At 45.3% G+C, this 20,199-nt stretch overlaps 1 protein-coding gene across 3 annotated transcripts in view; it reads left to right on the top strand.

Moving 5' to 3' along the window:
• The first annotated feature begins 8,592 nt into the window (after positions 1 to 8,592).
• The window catches only part of LOC128349399 (1-phosphatidylinositol 4,5-bisphosphate phosphodiesterase eta-1-like), a 204,512-nt gene continuing 192,905 nt past the window's right edge, over positions 8,593 to 20,199 (top strand). For 2 of the 3 annotated variants that reach the window (XM_053305605.1, XM_053305603.1), the window contains exon 1: positions 8,594 to 8,867. The gene's annotated coding sequence lies outside the window, so the exon portion shown is untranslated. Of the gene's footprint in view, positions 8,868 to 20,199 lie in introns of all 3 variants that reach the window. The other variant, XM_053305602.1, reaches the window with a different exon arrangement.

Genomic DNA, 20,199 nt, shown 5'->3' with positions numbered 1-20,199 from the left:
AATGCACCCCAAACTTTCTTGGCTCTCTCTCATTGGAGGAGAATTTGAAATAAGTGAATGAAAAGCTGCTTAGTTCTTCCAGCAGACTTTGAACCAGCAAACAATAGAGGCAGGGAGAACTGGATAGAGGCAAGAATATGCTGGAATTCCTGGTGCTGGATTACAAAGCAATTCTGGAGCCTTTAAGACAACATGCAACCAGGAGGAGAATGCAGAAGCTTTGCTGCATTTTAAGTATGCACATTGCAAGAGGAATGAGATAATGTTGTATCAAGTGAAGAAGAGATGGTCATCTTTTGTTTGACTTGATTGCATGCTAATGAGCATTTGTATTCTAGAGCTAGAATACTAATTCTAATTAAATACTGAGGAGATTTGCTCAATGGCATTGGACAAATGAGAGATGTTATTCTACTGGGCGTTTATCAGTGGTGACTATTACTTTGGCTGGGGTTGGAGAGGGCTGGGAGGAAAGCAGGATGGTCTACCTCCCCCCCCCCCAATCCTTGCAGCTCTAGATAACGCAGCTCATGCACCCACACGATCGGCACGGCAGTGAGCGTCACGCTGATCCAGAAACTGGGGGAAGGACACCTCGCCTCCAGATATCCCACAATGAACTGTGTGAGCAGTGTGGTGCATTGTGGAAATTCCTCAGGTTGGGTCGCTTCTTCCCCCGGCCTCTATGATTTTAATGGCTGCTGGCAGCCTGAAAGGAGCTGCCAGCAGCCCTTGCGCCCACACGACCAGGTGGTGAGGTAGGTGGGGGCATGCGCTCCCTCGTACCTCACTTATAACCCGGGTACAAAGTCCAGGCTACTTGGCGGAGTGCCAGGATTGGGACTGATCCTGGCAGTTCTCATGACCAGCTCTACCCAAGTAGGGCAGTGTTAGCCCAGGTAGGGCTGGTCGTGAGAATGGCCTTAGTGTTTCCGAACTGGTGTATCATGGGACACTGACTAGTGTGCAGCACTGACTCCCTTTGAGTCCGCTCCAAAAACTGGGCATTCAAATGTCCCACTTTTTGGAGCCAGCTCACTCTCTTATGCACCCGGAAAGGTGCATCCTTCCTGGTACATTATAGGGTGAGATTACTCCAAAAGTGGGGATTTTAAACACACGTCCCTCCTAGTGCATAAGAAAGGAGCAAGGTCCAAAAAATGCGCCGCCCCGCCCCAATATATGGTAGTGGTTCCCAGCCTTTTCTTTTATGTGGGCCACTATATCATCATCAAAAGCTTTTGCAGACCACCATGTAAGCAAGCCTGTTACAAGATTTTTTAACACAGCCTATGCCTTTTGGGAGTCAAACTTATATATCAAGGAGTATTAAAAATGTAGCTATTTCTAATAATCTATTATGTTATATTACAAAAGGATATTTGTGAAGGATATTTATTACATTGTAAATAATAATTTACCACTGAATATTATAAAAGGTACATAGGATAATATTGTTATTACATTATCTCCCCTGCCCCCAACCCTCCACAGACCACCTGCAGTATCCTTGTGGACCACCATGGACCACAGGTTGGGATTGGGAACCCTGGTATGGTATATGGATGGTATGCCTGGTGGTGACAGTACTTAAAGATTCCTTATAGATGTTATGTTCAGTTGATGTTACAGATGATGACTTTAACTGGAGGGCTGATTTTACTCAGGCTGTGTTGATTACCTTTTTGTTCCTTTCTGAAATTAGTTCAAGCTCTTTCTCTACTCTCATTAAGAACATTCCATAAATGTCACTACAGCTACTGTACCTTCCCTATAATCAGAGCAGCTGAAGAAGGCAGAAGCCAAAATGTCTTGCCTTGCTCGTTATATTTCAGTTTAGTTAATAAAAAATAAATCTATATAGCTAAAACATTCACAGACAGGTTTCAGGAACCACAAATTTGCCATCTTAACAAAGAAATTAGAACAACCTGTGGCCAAACTCTTTAACTCAGGCAACCACAGTCTCACCAATATGGAAGTATTTCCTGTTGAGCAACAAACACATCATGAGATCCAGGGCAAACCTGAACATTTTTTGATATATTCACTCAGGACCCTCACACCTCATGGATTGAACTTGGAGGATAATACATAAGAACCAACCTACATCCATCTGCAACATCTGTATGTTTCTGTTTTTATTTATTGCCTTTCAACAGAATAATGCTTATAGCAATTTATCTTTATAAACAAAAGGGATATCACCAACATGCCTATAGTCTCCAGTGCCATCTCCATACAAGGCAATGAGGAACTGCTGTTCCTGGAACGTTCTCCAGTCTGGAGAACTGGCGAGCCACATCTATGAAACAATGTATGTACCAACACATAAATGATTGTTCATCCAGAGATCATGAAGCATAATTGCAGTGGCTACATTATGTGGACTTGTGCGCTACTACAATTTGCTGCCCAGATGAACTGTGGGTCCCTTGTAATATCTGTTGAAAAGACACTTCCTGCTTTGCCCTCATTGGTCATGGTGCACAAGTGCAAACTGAATGCTCAAATGTGCTGTGCAGAATGCACATAGTGGATGTTTTTGTCATACAGAGGAGCTCAAACACTTATTCCTATGGTTTGGTCTTATCCTATTGTTCCATTTTGGTCTAAAATTTCATAAGATGGTTTTACAGGGATAATTGTGTGTTAAAGATGTCTATGTTCTTTTGGGCTAGGGTCAAATCCAGATGGGGTTCCAGAACTCTCACATCTAGCTGAACATTCTAATTGTAATAATACACTAGAATTATATTAAGAATTATGAGATTGGCAAATAAAATATCACTTCTTTTAAGTTAAAATTGTCCCAGAATTATTAATTGTCTGTAAGCTAGTGTCAAGCAGTTTTAAAAGATGCCTTGGAGCCAGCGGTATCCACATTTGTGGCAGCCTATTGATTAAGTGACACAACAACTATATTAGAATTGTCTGATTTGCACTCAGGCTGGGAGTTTCCAGGTGCATTTAGTACTATTGCCTTTGGGCCTCTTAAGCCAAAAGACAGGCTATAAATAATAGTTGTTTCATTTCAACCCCCTCGAGCATTTCAGCCGAAAAGCCTGATGGCAGGTAATACTGATGATAACTAAGAAAGCAATATAGAAAGGGGACTACCCCTTGATTCAGTTTTATGGTCCGTATATTGGAATTATGAGAAGAGGAGAGAGCATCAGTAACTAATAGATTGTATTCAGTCTCCTTTAAAAGTCTAAAAAAACCCTTTATTTTATTTTTCATACGGAAAACATCTTGAAAAAAGGTTGAGCAAATTTAATTGTACCAAAAATTATATTCCAGTGTAAATAAGCTGATTTGATACACTGATTTAAGCATCTATGGGTGCATCCTGTGCTTTTTAAAAAGTCAGGAGTAGTACAGGATTTGGTGTAAGTCCTCTGCAATGCTGTATCTTGAGATGCACCATGTTGTGATGGCACCAGGTGAAAACCTGAGAGGGGCACAGAAGGGGAAAGTGCATTTCTGGGCAGGTGAGCTGTGTCCTACATGTTACCCTTCTGAAACAGAAAGTGGGAGTAGCTAGGGGGGCAACTACTTTTCTGAGGGAGCAGTTGCCCCTCTTCTGGAGCCATGCTTGTGCACTGGAGTATAAGAACAGCCTCGCTGGATCAGGCCCAAGGCCCATCTGTGTCCCACATGCTGTTTCACTCAGGGGTGGATTTCTTTGCTGCCTGAAGTCAAAAAAGATTTGCCGCCCTAGCTTGAGGACTTGGGGAGAGGGCAGGTTGGGGGCAAGTTAAATCTTTTTAAATAACCTTTTTCAACCGCTGCTTGCGTGGCGGGGATGGTAGCGGAGATGAGGTGGCAGCCGGCGGGGTGTGGGCACTCGTGGAGGTGAGGGGAGACTGAGGCGGCAGACTTTTCTTCCCAGAATTCCAACAGAGGCACTCTTACCCCTGGACTTTGGGGTCAAAGTCCAGGGCCTCCATACCCCTGGGTCTGTCCACATCCTCATTAGTGTGTCCTGGGTGGTGTGGGTGCCGCGCCGCTGGTCTACGTTCCACGGGGTGGCCGAGTGTTATTGTGACCTGTGTCGGGTGCTTTAGAGACAGAAGAGGGATTGGGGAAAGAAATATGTGGGATGGGGATATGTTGAGTGTCGAAATGTTCCGGCTAATGCATATTGGCATAAATATACCTGTTTTGTATTTTTACATTCTTGTGAGTTCAGTTGCTGTTTGTGCCCTCAAGAACACATGTGTTAAAAATACTGCGTGTGTCATGGTGTGTGTGCGTGTGTAAGGGGTTGATGCTTAACTTGCAGTGGGAGAGGGGGGAATCCAATGGCCTTTAGTTCCAGACTCCAAAATTACCTAGGTGCACCTCTGTGTAGCGACTCTGTCTCAGGACCACAAACACCCAACTTCCATCCCTTCATCCCAGCTGGGGATGCAAGGATGATCCACTCCACAGAGATAGGCAAGGGGGAAGGAGAATACCTTCCCAAGTATGAATGCTGCAAAGTCTCTCAGATCATGGCTTAACCCTGCAGTAGCTAATAACTGTGTCTCCTGCATGGGGCAAATGTCTTGTCCTTTGGAGAATGCCGGAGAGTGTGATCATTGCTACTGCTGGCCAAATATTTATTAGGAGCCCTTTTTGTTTTTTCAGGACAGAAGCCTGATCATGCGGAACAGAACAGTCACAGCATGCAAAGTTCCACTGCAACGTCCCACAGAGGAGAGAAAGGTCATGCCTTAGCCACTGAACTTTCTCCCTCAACGGGGGCAGTGTAGCCAGGGCACTTCATGAGCACTCCGGTGGCACTACTGTCAGGCAGCCACTTGCTTGCAAATGCTTACTGAACATCCAGATATGATTAGTTACAGCTGCTACCACTGTAGCTTTGCAAGATCCATCACAATTATGTAACTGTTGGAGCCACATCCAACCAATGCCTGCTACTCCCATGCAATCTGCAGTAGCACAAGAGCCCTGTTAGGGTGAGATATTTGGCAACCCCACTCATGCATCTTGCTTCAGATGTTGCTCTGTATCTGATTTTGTTCAGTAAAAACATTGTTAGCAAGAGTTAGCAGATAGGGATCTCCTCCTCTCCTCAGTTGTTTCTTACACCGGCTGGCCTCGGGATGAGACTTTGAAGGAGAGTAGGGCAGGGACCTCTCTGCTACCAGGACCAGAGTCGGATTATGACAAGCATTGCCACCACCACCAAAAATATTTTAAGAAGACAACAAAAATAGAAATAATATGACTGTTGTTTAGTTGACAAAGGTGCAACCAAAAAAACCTAACAATCTAACAAAAACAGTTATCTTGCAACAAGACATTTATTTATTTAACATATTTTTATGTTGCCCCAAACCTGCGTCTCTGGGAGGTTTACAACAGAAAATGACAACACGAAAGTTAAAACATTAGTTGAAACAAATAAATGACAACAGAGAAATTAAAGCATTGGTTAAAATAAATAACAGCAAAAAGTTAAAACATTTTAAAACAATATTTTAAAACTATTAAAACAGTATTTAATTAAAAGCCTGGGTGAACAGATATGTCTTTAAAGATTTTTTTAAAATTGTCAGAGGTGCGGAGGCTCTTATTTCAGCAGGGAGTGCATTCCAAAGCTTCGGGGCAGCAGCGGAGAAGACCCGTCCACGAGTAGCCACCAGATGAGCCAATGGCAACTGCAGATGGACCTCTCCTGATGATCTCAATGGACGGTGGGGTTCATGACGAAGAAGACACTGAAGCACTTCATACGATTACTGTGAAGTGCCTCGATGAGGTATGCTGGGAGAACGGGCTTCGCCCGCTCTCTCCGCAGACAATCATGCCTAGAGCCCTGGGCGGCCGGATCGGCCACCCACACAACTACTGGCTCCGTCACGGTGGGGGCTGTGGGGATCAGGGGGGCATTCTGGGGTGACCCCCAAGGGGGACCCCTGAGCTGCGGGGATCAGAGGGGCATTATGAAGTGGTGGCATTCTGGGGGGACCCCAGAGCCCGGGAGGCTGCTTGCAGCCTCCCGGCTGGGGGTCCACTCATGTGTTGCCATGCCGAGCAATAAAATGAGGTTAATGGAGCGCTTGCTCTGTTAACCACATTTAAGGGGAGTTTGGGGAGGCTCTTATTTCAGCAGGGAGTACATTCCAAAGCTTCGGGCAGAAGCGGAGAAGACCTGTCCGTGAGTAGCCACTAGATGAGCTGATGGCAACTGCAGATGGACCTCTCACCTGATGATCTCAATGGGCGATGGTTCCCGGTGGTTCCCACGATCAGTAGAAAGCAGGTTTGGCTCCCTTAGCCCCTTTTCTACTGATTGTGGGAATAGCCTCATTCTCTTAAATACCCAGGGCCCAAGCCATTTAGGGCTTTATCAGTTATAACCAGCACCTTGTATTTTGCCCGGAAACATATTGGCAGCCAGTGTAGCTCTTTCGATACAGGAGTAATATGGTCTCTCTATTTGTATTAGAAATACTTTTAAATAAAATACATTATGCAAAACTTGAAATTGAGTCGTATTTTTGTTTTCAGAGGTCCCCTCATAATCTGAGGCCTAAGCTATAGCTTACTTAGCTTATGCCTAAATCTGGCACCGACCAGGGCTCATTTCTCCGCTCTGCCCCCATGAGCTCCAACAAGGGGAAGACTATGTCAGGGCTTATAAGCAGCTGGATTACTGCTGCCTTGATGATGGAGACAGTCAGCTGGGGAGGGAGATGGATGAATAGTATGAGCTGCTAGACACCCGCCCCACACAGTCGGGCAAGGAGCATTGAAGGTCTGTGTATGTGGCCAGCTAGGATGGCTGATGCAAAAGGCAGTGCCCCTCATATGAACCAGGCAACTGATCCACAGTGGTTGTGTGTGAAAGCACACTTGTGGAATAATGGAGACTTGAACTCCTGAGTGTTGAGATCTCCCTGGTAGACCTTTTGTATCTGGCATCTTGCTGCCTGTGCCAGAGCAGCCCATACAGGTAGAAAGTACTGTGACATCCTTGGGTCAGGCAGTGTGTATGTGTGTGCAGCATGGTGTGGTGTATCTCCCTGTTGCCATGAATGATCGGATCCTTCCATGTCTGACCCATGGGGGTGTCACTGGCATGCTGCCTCATGATTGGTGCATAATGGTGGTGTTGGGGATTGCTGGGGGGAGTGATTGGTGCAGCCGCACCTTTCTGGATTTTTCGCTGCTCTTGTTTTCTCCTTCCATCTTTGTGTGTGAGTGCATAGGATCTCAACGAAGGGCCAGTTCAAGCGATACAGACCACAGACCACCCTGACACACACTATTAGGATGGGGCATGTGAAGAGTGTGCCCAGTGCCACCACCCTAGCACACCCCTTTATCTATTGTGGGGGGCTATGATGTGAATGCCCCCTATACATGTGCTCCAAGTACATGATGTTTGGAGCAAGTGCTGGGAGGGCAATGGAATTGTGACATAAGAACAGCCCTGCTGGATCATCAGGCCCAAGGCCCATCTAGTCCAGCATCCTGTTTCATACAGTGGACCACCAGATGCCGCTGGAAGCCACAGGCAGGAGTTGATGGCATGCCCTCCCTCCTGCCGTTACTCCCCTGCAACTGGTACTCAGGGGTATCCTGCCTTTGAGGCTGGAGGTGGCCTATAGCCCTCCAACTAGTAGCCGTTGATAGACCTCTCTTGCAGAGGATGTCTCAGTGGGCATATTCTCAGGATATCCCCATCCAAACTGCATGTGCTGGGGGCTATCATCGTCTGAACCGGCCCTAACCTGGTCACTGGTGTAACCAGGACCATAGCACTGGTCTGTTTAATGCTCCAGCTTGTAAACTTCACATGTACTTGTTATTTTCTAATAATGTGTGACATTGTTTGGTGTGGAATGAGTTTTCCCTTATATTTTGTTGATTACTGAGATGCCAGGATTTACAGTCCAAATTTTGCTTCATTACCCCATATTCTCTCTCTCTCTCTCTCTCTCTCTCTCTCTCTCTCTCTCTCTCTGTGTGTGTGTGTGTAAATATGAGTCCACATCTTCATGTATTGAGGTATGGTGAACTAATAATGGCATAATTCCCATATACTCTGCATTAAGCTTCTTAGAGGAAGGGTGGGATACAATAGAAATTAATATAATGTTCTACATATAATATAAAATGGAATAGTAGAAAAGGAACAGGGTTTAATCTGAGGCAGGGCTAATCTTCAGAAACCATTTTGAAGAGTATCTATTACATTTTTTATTTCGCCCTCTTTCCAAGGAACTCAGGGTGGTGAGTACACATCTTCTCCCCTACCCTTTTAGTGTCTGAACAACCCTGTTAAATAGATTAGGCCAAGATAATAATTGGTCTAGTGAGTTTTGTGACTAAGAATGGACTTGAACCCAGGTCTCCATGGTCCACAGTGCAGTCCTGGGTATATGGAATGGCAGTGGAGAAGCAAATTTCTCTGAGCAGGTGCAGAGTTTTATTTCCCTCCCTCCAAGTAACCCCACTCATTTTTAATACATCGCAGATTACACATGGGTGGTGGGGGCGATGTGAGGGAATCTTTTTTTTTTTTAAAGTCAATTTTTGGACTCTGCTTCAGTTTAAGTTTGGCCATTTAAGCTGACTAGCCGCCAGCTAATCCTTTCTCACCAGCCTGCGCTGGGAACTCCCATCCAGTGGAATCCACTCCGGGTTTCTCAGCCCGTCGCCGCGCCGTCGGGGGTGGCTTGTTGTGCGTTTGAATGAGAAAGGAGGTTGTGGCGGCAGTAGCCGCCGAAGCGGAGCTGGTGCCGGTGCCTGGCTGGTCGGGAGGAAAATAAGACATTGATCCCCTTTCAGATTCAGGGCACCGGCGGAGAGTGCAAAGAGGCTTGAAAGAAGCTGGGACCTGAGAGGTGAGTGCCAGTCCCGTGGGTGGGTGGTTGAGCTGTTGGGCGCCGGGTCAGGCAGGCAGGCTCCAGGCAGCAGGGACACCGACGGGCGGGCGCGTGTGAAGTTTCAGAGGCGAGCCCGGAGAGTACCTTGTCCGGGGAGTCGCCTTGGAATAGTGGCGACCTGATTGCGGGTTGTTAATACAATCTCTCTGGGTAGGATCCTTGTGAGTCGTTTGAACAGGCTGTACTGAGTCCTAGCCTTCTAGCTCGGCTGGTGCGGTCGCTTGAAGAAAACAGGCGACGGACCCAATCCACCGGAGTACGCCTCACTGGATAGGATTAGAGCTCCCATTCATTTCAGGTTCGCTGCCTGCTCAGCGAAACTTCCTGAAGGGATTGTACCCCAGATCCTGAAAGGCACTGGTCTGGCTGCATGTATTTGGGTAGTAAGCCCTGTCGCTTCCTCTGTTACTTTCCAAGTCTTAACTTGAGATCACAGCCTTAAATCAAATACTCTTTCCTTATATTCTCGGCTCTCTGACAGCCCGCCCCTTCGTATGTTTAAGGGGAAGTAAGTCCCAAATTGAGTTCGTTGGGAATTACTTGGCGAGTAAGCGTGCGTCGGATTGCAGTCTTCAAAGCTGGTTGCAACCCGGCGAAGTGTGTGCTTCTAAGGCGGAGGGGGCGCGCATTGGGACTGCGTTGGAGCCGCCTCGTCTGGCAGCGTCGCAGCCCACCTGGTGCTCTTTCGGAAAGCGAGAGGTCGCCCAACGGGGGAGGGGGCTCCTTATTGTTTCCCATCTGCTTTCCCAGATAGTCCCTCGTTTCTAGCCATCTCTCATGGCCTCTGGGGAAGAGGCCCCTCTCTCTCTCTCTTCTCGACCCCCTTCCTCCATGGTCAAAGCAGACACGCCTCTCCCCGCCACGAGGTTCCACCGTGCAGGTTCTCTCCACCAGAAAAGAACCCACTTTGCCAAACGCATCTCTCTCCACGCCTTTGGGGGCAGACACAAGCTACTGGAGTCTCCCTTTGTTGGATGTATTGGGGAGAGAGACCAGAGGTGCACCTAGGTAATTCTGGAGCCTGGACCTAAAGGCCTTTGGAGCACCCCCACTCCCCAGCTAAGCATCTTCCCCCTACACGTGCGCACACACAGTATTTTTAACACACAAGTTTTTGAGGTCACAAACAGCAACTGAACTCACAAGAATGTAAGCATATAAAACAGGTATACTTATGAAAATATGCCTCAGCAGAAACATCTCAACACACAACGTCAAAATATCCCCATCCCACATATTTCTTTCCCCACTCCGCCCACCCCATCTCTAAAGCAACCGGCGCAGGTCACAATTGCACTCAGCTGCCCGGCCGGGCCAGCACAGTGACCACACCACCCAGGACAGACTAAAGAGGATTTGAGGGCCCCCAGGGAGTGTGGAGTTCAGCCCCAAAGTCCAGGGGTCTCAAGAGGGAGTGATAATTAGGCCTTATCAGGGGTGGGTGGCCCAAGGTATTGCGCTGCTGTCTTGCCTCGTGACCCTCTTGGGACCAGCCTCCTTTAGAAACCAGCTCTTGCAAGCCTTGAAAGTGGTGCTTGTGTGTGTGTGTGTGTGTGTGTGTGGCAGGGGGGAGGAGTGAGGAAGTTTGCTAGCAGCCTCCTCATGCTTCTTGAAAGCTTGCAAGGGCCAGATAGGTCTAAAAAGCTGCCCCTATGGTGGGAAGGGAGGACATTGGTTGGCACTTAAGAAACTGCTGCATGAACTCATGCAGGGGCGTAGCTATAATTGAGCAAAAGGGTTCAAAGAACACAGGCCCCCAGCTCTTGAGGGCCCTCCAGATCCACCCCTCCCTATTTTCTTCATTATCTCCCTCACTCTGGGGGGCTGCCAGAGAGAGGGATGAACATGGGCCCCCTCTCCCCTAGCTATGCCCCTGAACTCATGCTTGCTTCAGCTCATGAAAGGATGACCCCTGCAGATCAGACAGCAAACTCCAAACTCAGAGCATGTTCTCTCTCTGAAGATTTTGCCACATACTCACATTCATAAGTTAATATAAGGATTGCCTGCAAAGATGAGTTTCCTGTTGCTCGGTCCAGAGCCCTATTCAGACATTGAGGTCATTCACACAATCAAAAGCTGTGTTCTACCTGGGGTTTGGGAGCTATGTGTGCTCCCAGTTTTTGGTTGTGTGGAGGCAAGGCAAGAGGAAAACCTGGATAGAAGTGACTGTGTGGAGGCAAGGTAGGAAGAAAACCTGGGTAGCTTTTTCTCCTACCTTGCTTCCACACAGTCACTTCTACCCAGGTTTTCCTCTTGCCTTGCCTCCACACAACTGTTAATTGGGAGAACACACAGCTCCCAAACCTGGGTAGATTGAGTGAATGACCTCAGTATGAGATCATATTGTGTGAATGACCTCATTATGTTGTATGTGTGGACAGATGTCTGTACACACATACATGTGCTTGTGTGGATGACTATACCTGTGTTCGTTTTAAAACGTGAACCTGGGTACAGGCCCCTTCAAATGCAGAATACGGATAGGAAGTGGGCTGCTGTGGCTGTGTTCAGCATAACATGTGAATCACTGTACACATTAACGAGTGTTGAACATAATGTGTGAATAGGGCTTAGGTTTTTAAGTTTTGAAAGTTCTTGAATTGAGCGTTGATCTAGGTGGACCTGGATTTAAAGCTGTGGCTTCATAACTGATTGGAAAAGATTATCCATCAGCTTCAGCTCTGTAAAATGGAAGGGGAAGAAAGTCACCCACCTCACAGGGTTGTTGAGGATAAGTGCAATTCTGTGCTGATTTTAAAAGGGCTGTATATATAAAGCTTTGAACACTTTGGAAGTGCTATATAAATGGTAACTGTTATGGGTAGCAATAATACTAATGACTGTAATCAGTATTGTTAGACTCATGCTGTGACCCTAAACGCAGTTTAGAAGGCTGAAGCAATACTTAAAATATCCTGTTCTAGAGTAGTCCCATAGATCTTGGGTATGGTCAAGTGCTCTGTTTCACATTTGCACGTCCCACTGAAATCCATGGAACTTATGAATGTCTAAGGCTGTAATGCTAAACCCACTTACTTGGGAGTAAGCCCCGTTTGACTCAGTAGGATTTACTTCTGAGTAAACACAGAAAAATGTGCTGGAAAGACTACTTTGCCTATATACATGGTTATGGCATCCATTGTGATTTCTCATGTGTGTGTGTGCCAAAAAGTATGTGTATAGATTTCATGTGATGGTGTACACACTTTTTCTGTATATAAAAGCTGATTGTTGTGCAAAAGCATCCTTTTGCACACAGTTTAACAGCCAATTTCTTTATATGCTTGCTTGGAAGTAAGTCCCATTTAATTCTTTATGTCAAAGGAAACATGCATAGGAGTAAGCTGAAAGAGTGGTCTATATTTCTTTTTTCCCCTCTTAAAAAGATGGCTGTGCCAGAAGGTTTCCCCCTTTTAATTCTCTTATCACTGACAGTGCACTTAAAGGAGGTGCTTTAAGTGAGGCCAAATTCTCTTGGCTATTTTGTCTTGATATTGGCTAAAGTTATACATAAACAAAGGCAGAAGTGATGCTTGTGATTGATGCCCAGGTGCATGGGAGTGTGCTCCCCTTCCTAAGAGCTGCCAAGGCATTATCAAGAAGTATACACGCATCTTCCAAACGCCTTCCTCCTGCAACAGACACTTATGTATTAAACAGATGAGCTGATGGATAGGAAAGATGGAGCAAAAGGCTAACCTTTGAAGATTAGTTGATGGCTTTTCCTGTTGGGCCCCCAGCTCACTGCATTGCCCCCTTAAGGCTTTGGCAAGCTGTCTCTCACTCAAGAGAGCCGTTGGAGGCTCAGTGAGCCAGTTGGACAGCCCTGTTTCCTTGTTTTTCAAAACAGAGTTTTAGTGCTGCTAGCAGGGCTTGCTTACCAACAGCAGTTACATTGGGTGCATGTCAATATACTCCGGTTCCTGTGTCAATAGTCTTGGCAATTCTTTGGGCTTAGCTCAGCTCTGCCTTTGTTCTTCCTGCTCCTTTCAAGCAGCCACTGCAGTTGCTTTAAGTGCTATATGACCATCAATCATGCAGGAGAACTTTTGTTGGTATCCTTTCCCCCCCTTGCACTGATTTGCACAAATAAGCATCATGGATCTATCGAGTGCAGTTGATGGAACATTTTGAGGAATGTGTTGGTAGTTGATTTCCCAGCTCTGTGAAAAGGGGGCAGAACCAGCCCCTTTGTCTGTGTGAGCAACTGGAGATGAAGCAGAGAGCATAATGCATTCTTGGCCTGAACATTTGGCATTCCAATTAAATCGCCGTTTTCTTCCTGCTGCTTAAGGTCACTCCATCACCCACACCACATTAGCTTGAGGAATAAAATCAAGTACTTGCTCATAAGTCCCCAGAAGTTTTTGTAGTGAAATTGATTTTGTGCCCAGTTGCTGACTTGTATTGTTGTATCCTCCAACAGTTCCCTTATTCCCAGTAAAAATGGATTACATTTGGCTGCTGGAAGTAAATTGCAAAGAGCAGGGAGTTGAATAATTGGGTAGGAAAATCCAGGGGTGGGTGATGAAACTGACAGAAGATCTTAGTACAGTGCTGTCTAGATTTATAGCTTGCTTAACTGGTATGGAGACAACAATGGATCTGAATAATTTGTTCTTGGATTCTGTAAAAAGAAAGAGAAATAAACAATGTTTGCTCTATTTTTAATTGACTTGCTCCATAGTAAGAATGTATAGAATGACAGTGTCGAAGTCCTTGGCTTTTAAAATGAGCACAGCAACATTGATTACAATGACTATATTGGTCAGGAAGAGATCTTTATCTGTTGTGTGCTCTTGAAGTAGACAATAGATCTTCAGTTTCTGCAGAATTTCATTCTGTTATAGCCCGATTCAGACACTATGCTATATGAGTGTACAGTTGTCTGTACACTCGTACATGTGTATTTATGAATTACTGTACCTGTGTTGATTTTAACAGTGAACCTGGATACAGGCCTTTCAAATGCATGGTTCAGACAGCAAGTGTATTTCTCTACCTGCATTCAACATAACATATTGAATGACTGTGCCTATGTACAGATATTTACCTGTGTACACTGTACACTTGCACGAGTATTGAACATAACATGTGAATGGGCCTTATGACAACAAAGAAATTGTGCTTTTTATGACTCCATTTAATACTTCTTGGGCTGGGCAAACTTGCACTTAAGCTATTATCCCTGTTATGCTGGCCTGTTAGCCCTCTTTAAACATTTTTGGAAAAGGACAGCGTACTTGTGTATCATCCAAAGCAGGTCCAAAAATCCTGCCCCTGATGCATCATTCACTTCCTTCTCCTGCCCTGCTCACATTTTTGTGGCATTTGTCTGAACCAAAGAACACTAGCCATAAGCATGCTGGCTAACGCTTTCACGACTGGCAATCTGGGACTGCTAGAGTGCCCATGTGGTGCTCAGTGGTCCCTCCAGTTTTTCCCATCTCTGTGCAGAATGAGTTTTGTTCTGGGCGGCAGTATCAAGGCAGTGTGTGCTCACATGCATTCAGAGTGGGGCCTTCCTGATTCAACCTGAGCGGGATCTAAAATGAACTGAGTGGACATACAAAAACGTGTGAGTGCATGCACATGCACAAGCCTTAGAGGGAACAGTGGTGGTGCTTGTGCCCTTGCTTGCTCCTGTCTTAGTCACTCTGCATCTCTTGGGGGAGAGAGTGCAGTGGCTGCAGGGGCAGCTCTTCCGTGAGGCAGGGTGAGGCAGTTACCTCAGGATGCAGAGAGCATTGCAGGAGGTGGCAACAAGTGCTGGGCCCCTGCCATAATGGATGCCATCCACTGTCTGTAGCGGAGTGTAACAGAGTGGGAGCTGAGGTTTGTTGAGTTTTTGAACAAAGTTACTAAGGTTTGTTATTTAACTATTACCAAATTGTAAACAACAGTCCTACTCTGAGTGAAAGACCATCCTAACAGAATCATAAATCTCCAGCATCCAGGGAGAAATACAAACTGACCATTCGGCCTACAGAAGTGATGATTGACACCAACGTTCTAAACTCTACCCCAAGCCTATGCGCAGATATGCATACGATGCATCAGTGGCAAGAAGTAAGACAATGTGTATACGCATAAATCCCAACACTGACACCACCCTTCTTTGCCTTGCTGGGGCACACTGTTTCCCCTGCTTCTCTCACAGGGGTGCTCCCTTGAGGTAGAAATTTCTTTGCCGCCCTTGCCTGGCATGGTAGAGTAGTCTGAGAATGCTTCTGTGTTGCTGCTGCTGTTTTGGCGGCGTGGCCTGAGAATGCTGCGCACTCATCTGCAGGCTTGGGCATATCATTTGCCTCGGGCAGAAAAATATCTTGGACCACCTTGGCATGACCTTTCCCTCCCCTGTGGGAAGTTGCAGTGGAACTCTTGTGTGGTGGTGGCTCAAGGCCATTGCCCACCTGACTCTCCTATGCACTCTTCTCCCCTTCTTCTCCCCTTTTTAAAAACAGGGTGCAAAAGAGCGTCATGCCGTCTCGCTGGTGTCCCAATAATCTGATGCCCGAGGTGACTGTCTCACCTTGCCTCATGGAAAGCCCACTCCTGGTGCGATGAGTGTTCATGTGGCCAAACTGCAACCACGAAGAACAAAAGGGCTCCTGAGTACTTTTCAAACAGTAGCAATGGTTGGAGTGGATTGCTTGGCATTCCTCAATGGAGAACATACTGACTCTAGTTCTCTGTGTGGAGATCTGTCACCTGCTCTTCTCTGCTGAGGGAGGGAGCGCTGGTTAGCCAGCCCAGCTTAGCCAAGGCACTGTTGATAGTACTGAAGGGGAGGGAAGAGTCACGAGAGACGTTTGCAGCATTCATACCTGGAGGCAAGGTATTTTCCCCTCCCCTCTTGCTTACCTGTTTGGGGTGCATCCTTCCTTCTAAGGCTGATGGAGTGGGAATTCCATATGGGTGTCTGTGTGTCAGCATGCTGTTAGTGCAAAGTGTCCTTTCACCATAGTTGGCGCATAGTGTCCTTTTGCCAGGGCAGGGGTGTAACTGTAATAGGGCAAGGGGAGACAGTTGTCTGCCCCCCCGCCCGAGGCAAGTCATATGACTGACTCACTCACTCTCTCTCTCTCTCTCTCTCTCTCTCTCTCTCTCTCTCTCTCTCTCTCTCTATAATTCAGCCTCATTTAAGATTTCTTTACTTCGTGAGCTGAGCTTCAGTGAAGGGGGGGGCATTTTAAAATCTTGTCTCTGGACCCACTCCAACCTTGCTATGCCCCTGCACCTGGGTTCACTTTTGTGTGCTTTAAGCGTACATGCTATGCCACCTGAGAGAGAGAGCGCCACATGCCACACACCCTATCTACTGAGTTATTATGGTTTCCTTTCAGGGGTTCCTGTACTGGTGAAGTGTTCTTTTGAGACTGGGTGCAGAATTAATCCGAGTCCTATACTTTATTGTGTCAAAGCGGGTGGTGTAGACAAAGCAGTAGGGATGTGTACGGAAGTGGTTTGGAGGCCCTCTATGGTTCTTCGGACCAGTTTGAAAGACCGGTGGTTCGGCCGGTTCGAAGGTGGGAGGGGATCTCTTTAAGGCTGTGAATGTGCAGTGGTAACTTGCGGTCCGAGGAGGCACCGAGATGGCAAGGAGGTATGTTGCCGCCCCACCGGACCATTTTAAAAGGCAGCACTGGCGGGGGAAATGTGGCGGGAGGGGTAAGAGCACCCTCCCCTGTCCTTAAAGAGATCCCCCACCTTTGATCTGGCAAGTGCTGGTTCTGTGCACACCACTACAAAGCAGGAGGTGTGGGTGGGTTGGGTTTCAGCATTTTTATTTTTTCTCCATTGACCTCAATAGGTGCCTTTTGACATGGACTACCTTTGGAGTTGGTGTTAGGTTGTCACTCGGGGCTTGTCTGGAGTCTAGGGATGTATAGGATTTGATGCAAGACATCTGTTCTCTGTCCTGTTGTCCCTGTTTTGTTCTGTGGCCTCTGGTGGTAAAGATACAGTTATTCTGGAAATGCAGATATTCCAGTATAGTGTTCCTTTGATATAGATGGTACTGTATTTCCTTGAATCCAAGACTAGGTTTCTCCCCAAGTTCTTTGATGTTAAAAGTCAGAAGGTCATCTTAAATCCAGAGTCCTCTTCCTTTTGGATAAATACAAGTATAACCTATACTTAGCCGGTGGTTTTTTTTAAAAAAAGGGGATCGTCTTAAATTCAGAGTTGTCTTCTATTTGGGTAAATACGGTAGTTTAGTATATTTGAAGTTCCACCAGCAAAAAGGGACTAACTCCAGAGTCTATGTCGCTCAAATAGGTTTTTTTTTTTTTTTTTAAAAAGCATAGGATTGTACCCTAAAGGACCTCTTTATTTTTTGTAGCCATATATCCCTCTTAGAAGAACATGTTTTGGTTTTGAAGGATAAGTATGGGAAGGCAGGTTCTTTGGGAAAAGAAATGTGAATACTGTGAAAGCACTAATATGGAGAGTCATAATAAAGGAATATATCCATCTGCCAAGGGCTGATGAATTCATGATTATCATACATTTCAGGCTTCTTTCTTCATGAGGTAGTTCAGACTGGGAATATCTTAATTAACATTTTTCCAGTTGCCTTTTCATGTGCAGATGTTTACCTTGTCAAGTAAATAAGGAAGATTTGAGATTCGCTGAACTATGCTTGGAATCTGGTTAGAGACATCCCAGCAACTGATGCTGCGTCTGACATTCTGAGAGAGGCACCCATCTGATCTCAGCCTCCAATGCTCTTAGGGGGAAATTCTTTCTTCATTGTTTGCCAGTGGCAAAATTTTTACTGGCTTTGGATAGGCTATCCGGCAGCATAATGTTGTGATTTATTGGCTGAATATAAAAGACACATCAGAAGACCTGGTTGAAGAGCATTTCCCATTTTTCACATTACTTATTTTCTGTAGAGAAGGCATCAGCTGGTGGTTCTAGGGCTAGCTGTGCAAGATTCATTATGTTAACAATACCAGCTCAGCTGGGGAGGTTGCCTAGGGAATAGAGTAAATGCCTCTGTCCTCTCACCCTGTGAGGCCTATGTTTCAAGATGACTTTGGTCCAGAAGCATCAAAATTGGAAGTGAGTGTATGCAGGGCGGGCAGTGGGGAGAGTAATACTGTCTTCTCGGAATCATAGTGTATGATTGCTTTAATAATGAAATCTTTCAAGCGTGGAGTGATGCAACACTGCAATTTAAATTAATGATTTTTTAAAAAAAGAAACAAACCACAGGATCAAAACAGTTTGATCAAAAATAGCTAGTGAAGGAATCTCGTTGAAACTACATTTATGGTTGTTAGATTTGTGGAGTACTAAATAATAAACTACAGGGCATGTATGTTTACAGGTCTTTCTAGCATAAGGGGTGACACTCTACTGATGGGGATAGGGCAGCGAGAAGAATAAAAAAGACGACAAAACTATAAATGTGAGATGAATCATCCATCTAACCTGTTTACTGGCCAGCTCAGTAAAAAACTACCAATTAGCAATAAATACTCGATTAATTTGCTACGTTCAGAGACTTTTAACATGAAAAATCATTCGGAACATATGTTCCTCAGCTATACCTTGTATTTCTTTAGCAGTTACACTGAGAGCTTCTGTGGCATGGCTGTTAAGGTCTGGTTCAAGAGACTGAAAGCTTCTGATTTCACTTTTGAATAAACTGGTTTCTCAAGTTTGGATCTAACAGGGAAGTGTGCCGTATTCAAAAGCAAAAGTGGAAACTTTCGATATGCTCCCCTTCAATATGTTCTTCTCTTCTCTTTATTTAGCAGGGGGAGAGTAACTGGCCCTATCCACCCCCAGCACTGTACCTCCAGTGACTGTTGCTGGTGTCTATCTGATGTTTCTTTTTAGATTTGTGAGCCCTTTGGGGACAGGGATCCATCTTACCTATTTATTACTTCTCTGTGTAAGCTGCCCTGAGCCATTTTTGGAAGGGCGGTATAGAAATTGAATAAATGATTATTAGTAATAATAATAATGCTCAGTGGAGAGGAAAGCTTGCAGACGCAAGGTTCACTGTGGTTCATTCATGATAGTGGTTTGGAGGATTGTTGAATGTGGCTGTTTACGGACTCTAGTTCATCTTGTATCTGATACTCATATTGTTGCAATGAAGGCTGTATTTTGTATTTTAATATATCCTTGCAAATCTAATCTAAATATGTTAGTGTAACCTTTGGATGCACACCTCATAGTGGCTTTTCCCTGTAAATATTGGTTGCTGCTTTTCCTTTTCCTTATTTTTTTTTGATAGAGATATTATTCTGTGTAAATTAAAATGTAAATGTGGTGTTTCACCCCGCTGGGTGTCAGTTCAGATTAATGACCTCTTCTCGTGTCAGTAAGCAATGACTAGTGGTGCAGATCACACCATCTGTACAGTATGTGTAGAGGCGTATGCAGGCTTCACTGATTTGTTCGTAGATTTTAATTTAAGCCCTGGGTTACATATTGAGCCCATAGCTTGACCACATGAGAATTCTATGGAAAACATTAACTCTTCTCTGACGGACTGTTAATACATCTGTTGTCCATCTAACCCAGTGCACTGTGATCTTGACTGGTAGAAATTCTTCTGATCCTGCTTCCTGTCCTTGAGCTGTGATGGTAGGATGCTACCTGTGATCTTCTTCATGTGAAGCTTGGGCTATGCCACTGAGTTATGGCCCCTGTAACTTTCACTGCAGTAAAAAAGACGACGAAACATGAACTCTTGTTTTTATGGTCTGTTTTTTAAGAACAAGGTAGATCTCCTGAAGGAAGTAAGGAACAATTTTGAGAGGAGCTTTAAAGACAACCACAGGGCTCTGTGGTCAGCAGGAGTCAACACTGACTCGACGGCACACGCTACCTTTTTATTTTTGTATTCTTGTTTGAACTACCCTAGACTGGATAATGTGTGTATTTTGATTGTTCCCAGAGGTAAAGTAGCAGCCTGTTCATTTTTAGAAACTACTTCTATGAATATTTATATACTGCCTTTCAACAAAAGTTCCCAAAGCGGTTTACATAGATATAATTAAAGAAATCGCTCCCTGTCCCCAAAGGGCACACAATCTGAAATGGAAGTATAATATGGACTGGCAATTGTAAAATGTTGGTGAAGATTAATAGGCTAGGATAGCCCCTTATTTCTCACAGATACCTTACACCCTGGGATATACATGTCAAAAACTTTTGAATTAAGGCAAGGTTAAAGCACTCCTCCAGGGTGCCAGGAAGAGGGGTTTAGATTTGTTAGGTACTGGGATACATTTTGGGGCAACCAAATAAAATAGCTCCCTCT

This window comes from Hemicordylus capensis, chromosome 3, assembly GCF_027244095.1.
Source record: "Hemicordylus capensis ecotype Gifberg chromosome 3, rHemCap1.1.pri, whole genome shotgun sequence".
NCBI classification, from domain to species: Eukaryota; Metazoa; Chordata; class Lepidosauria; order Squamata; family Cordylidae; genus Hemicordylus; species Hemicordylus capensis.
Note: the sequence above shows the minus strand (reverse complement) of the source record. Positions and strands in the feature narration are given on the sequence as shown.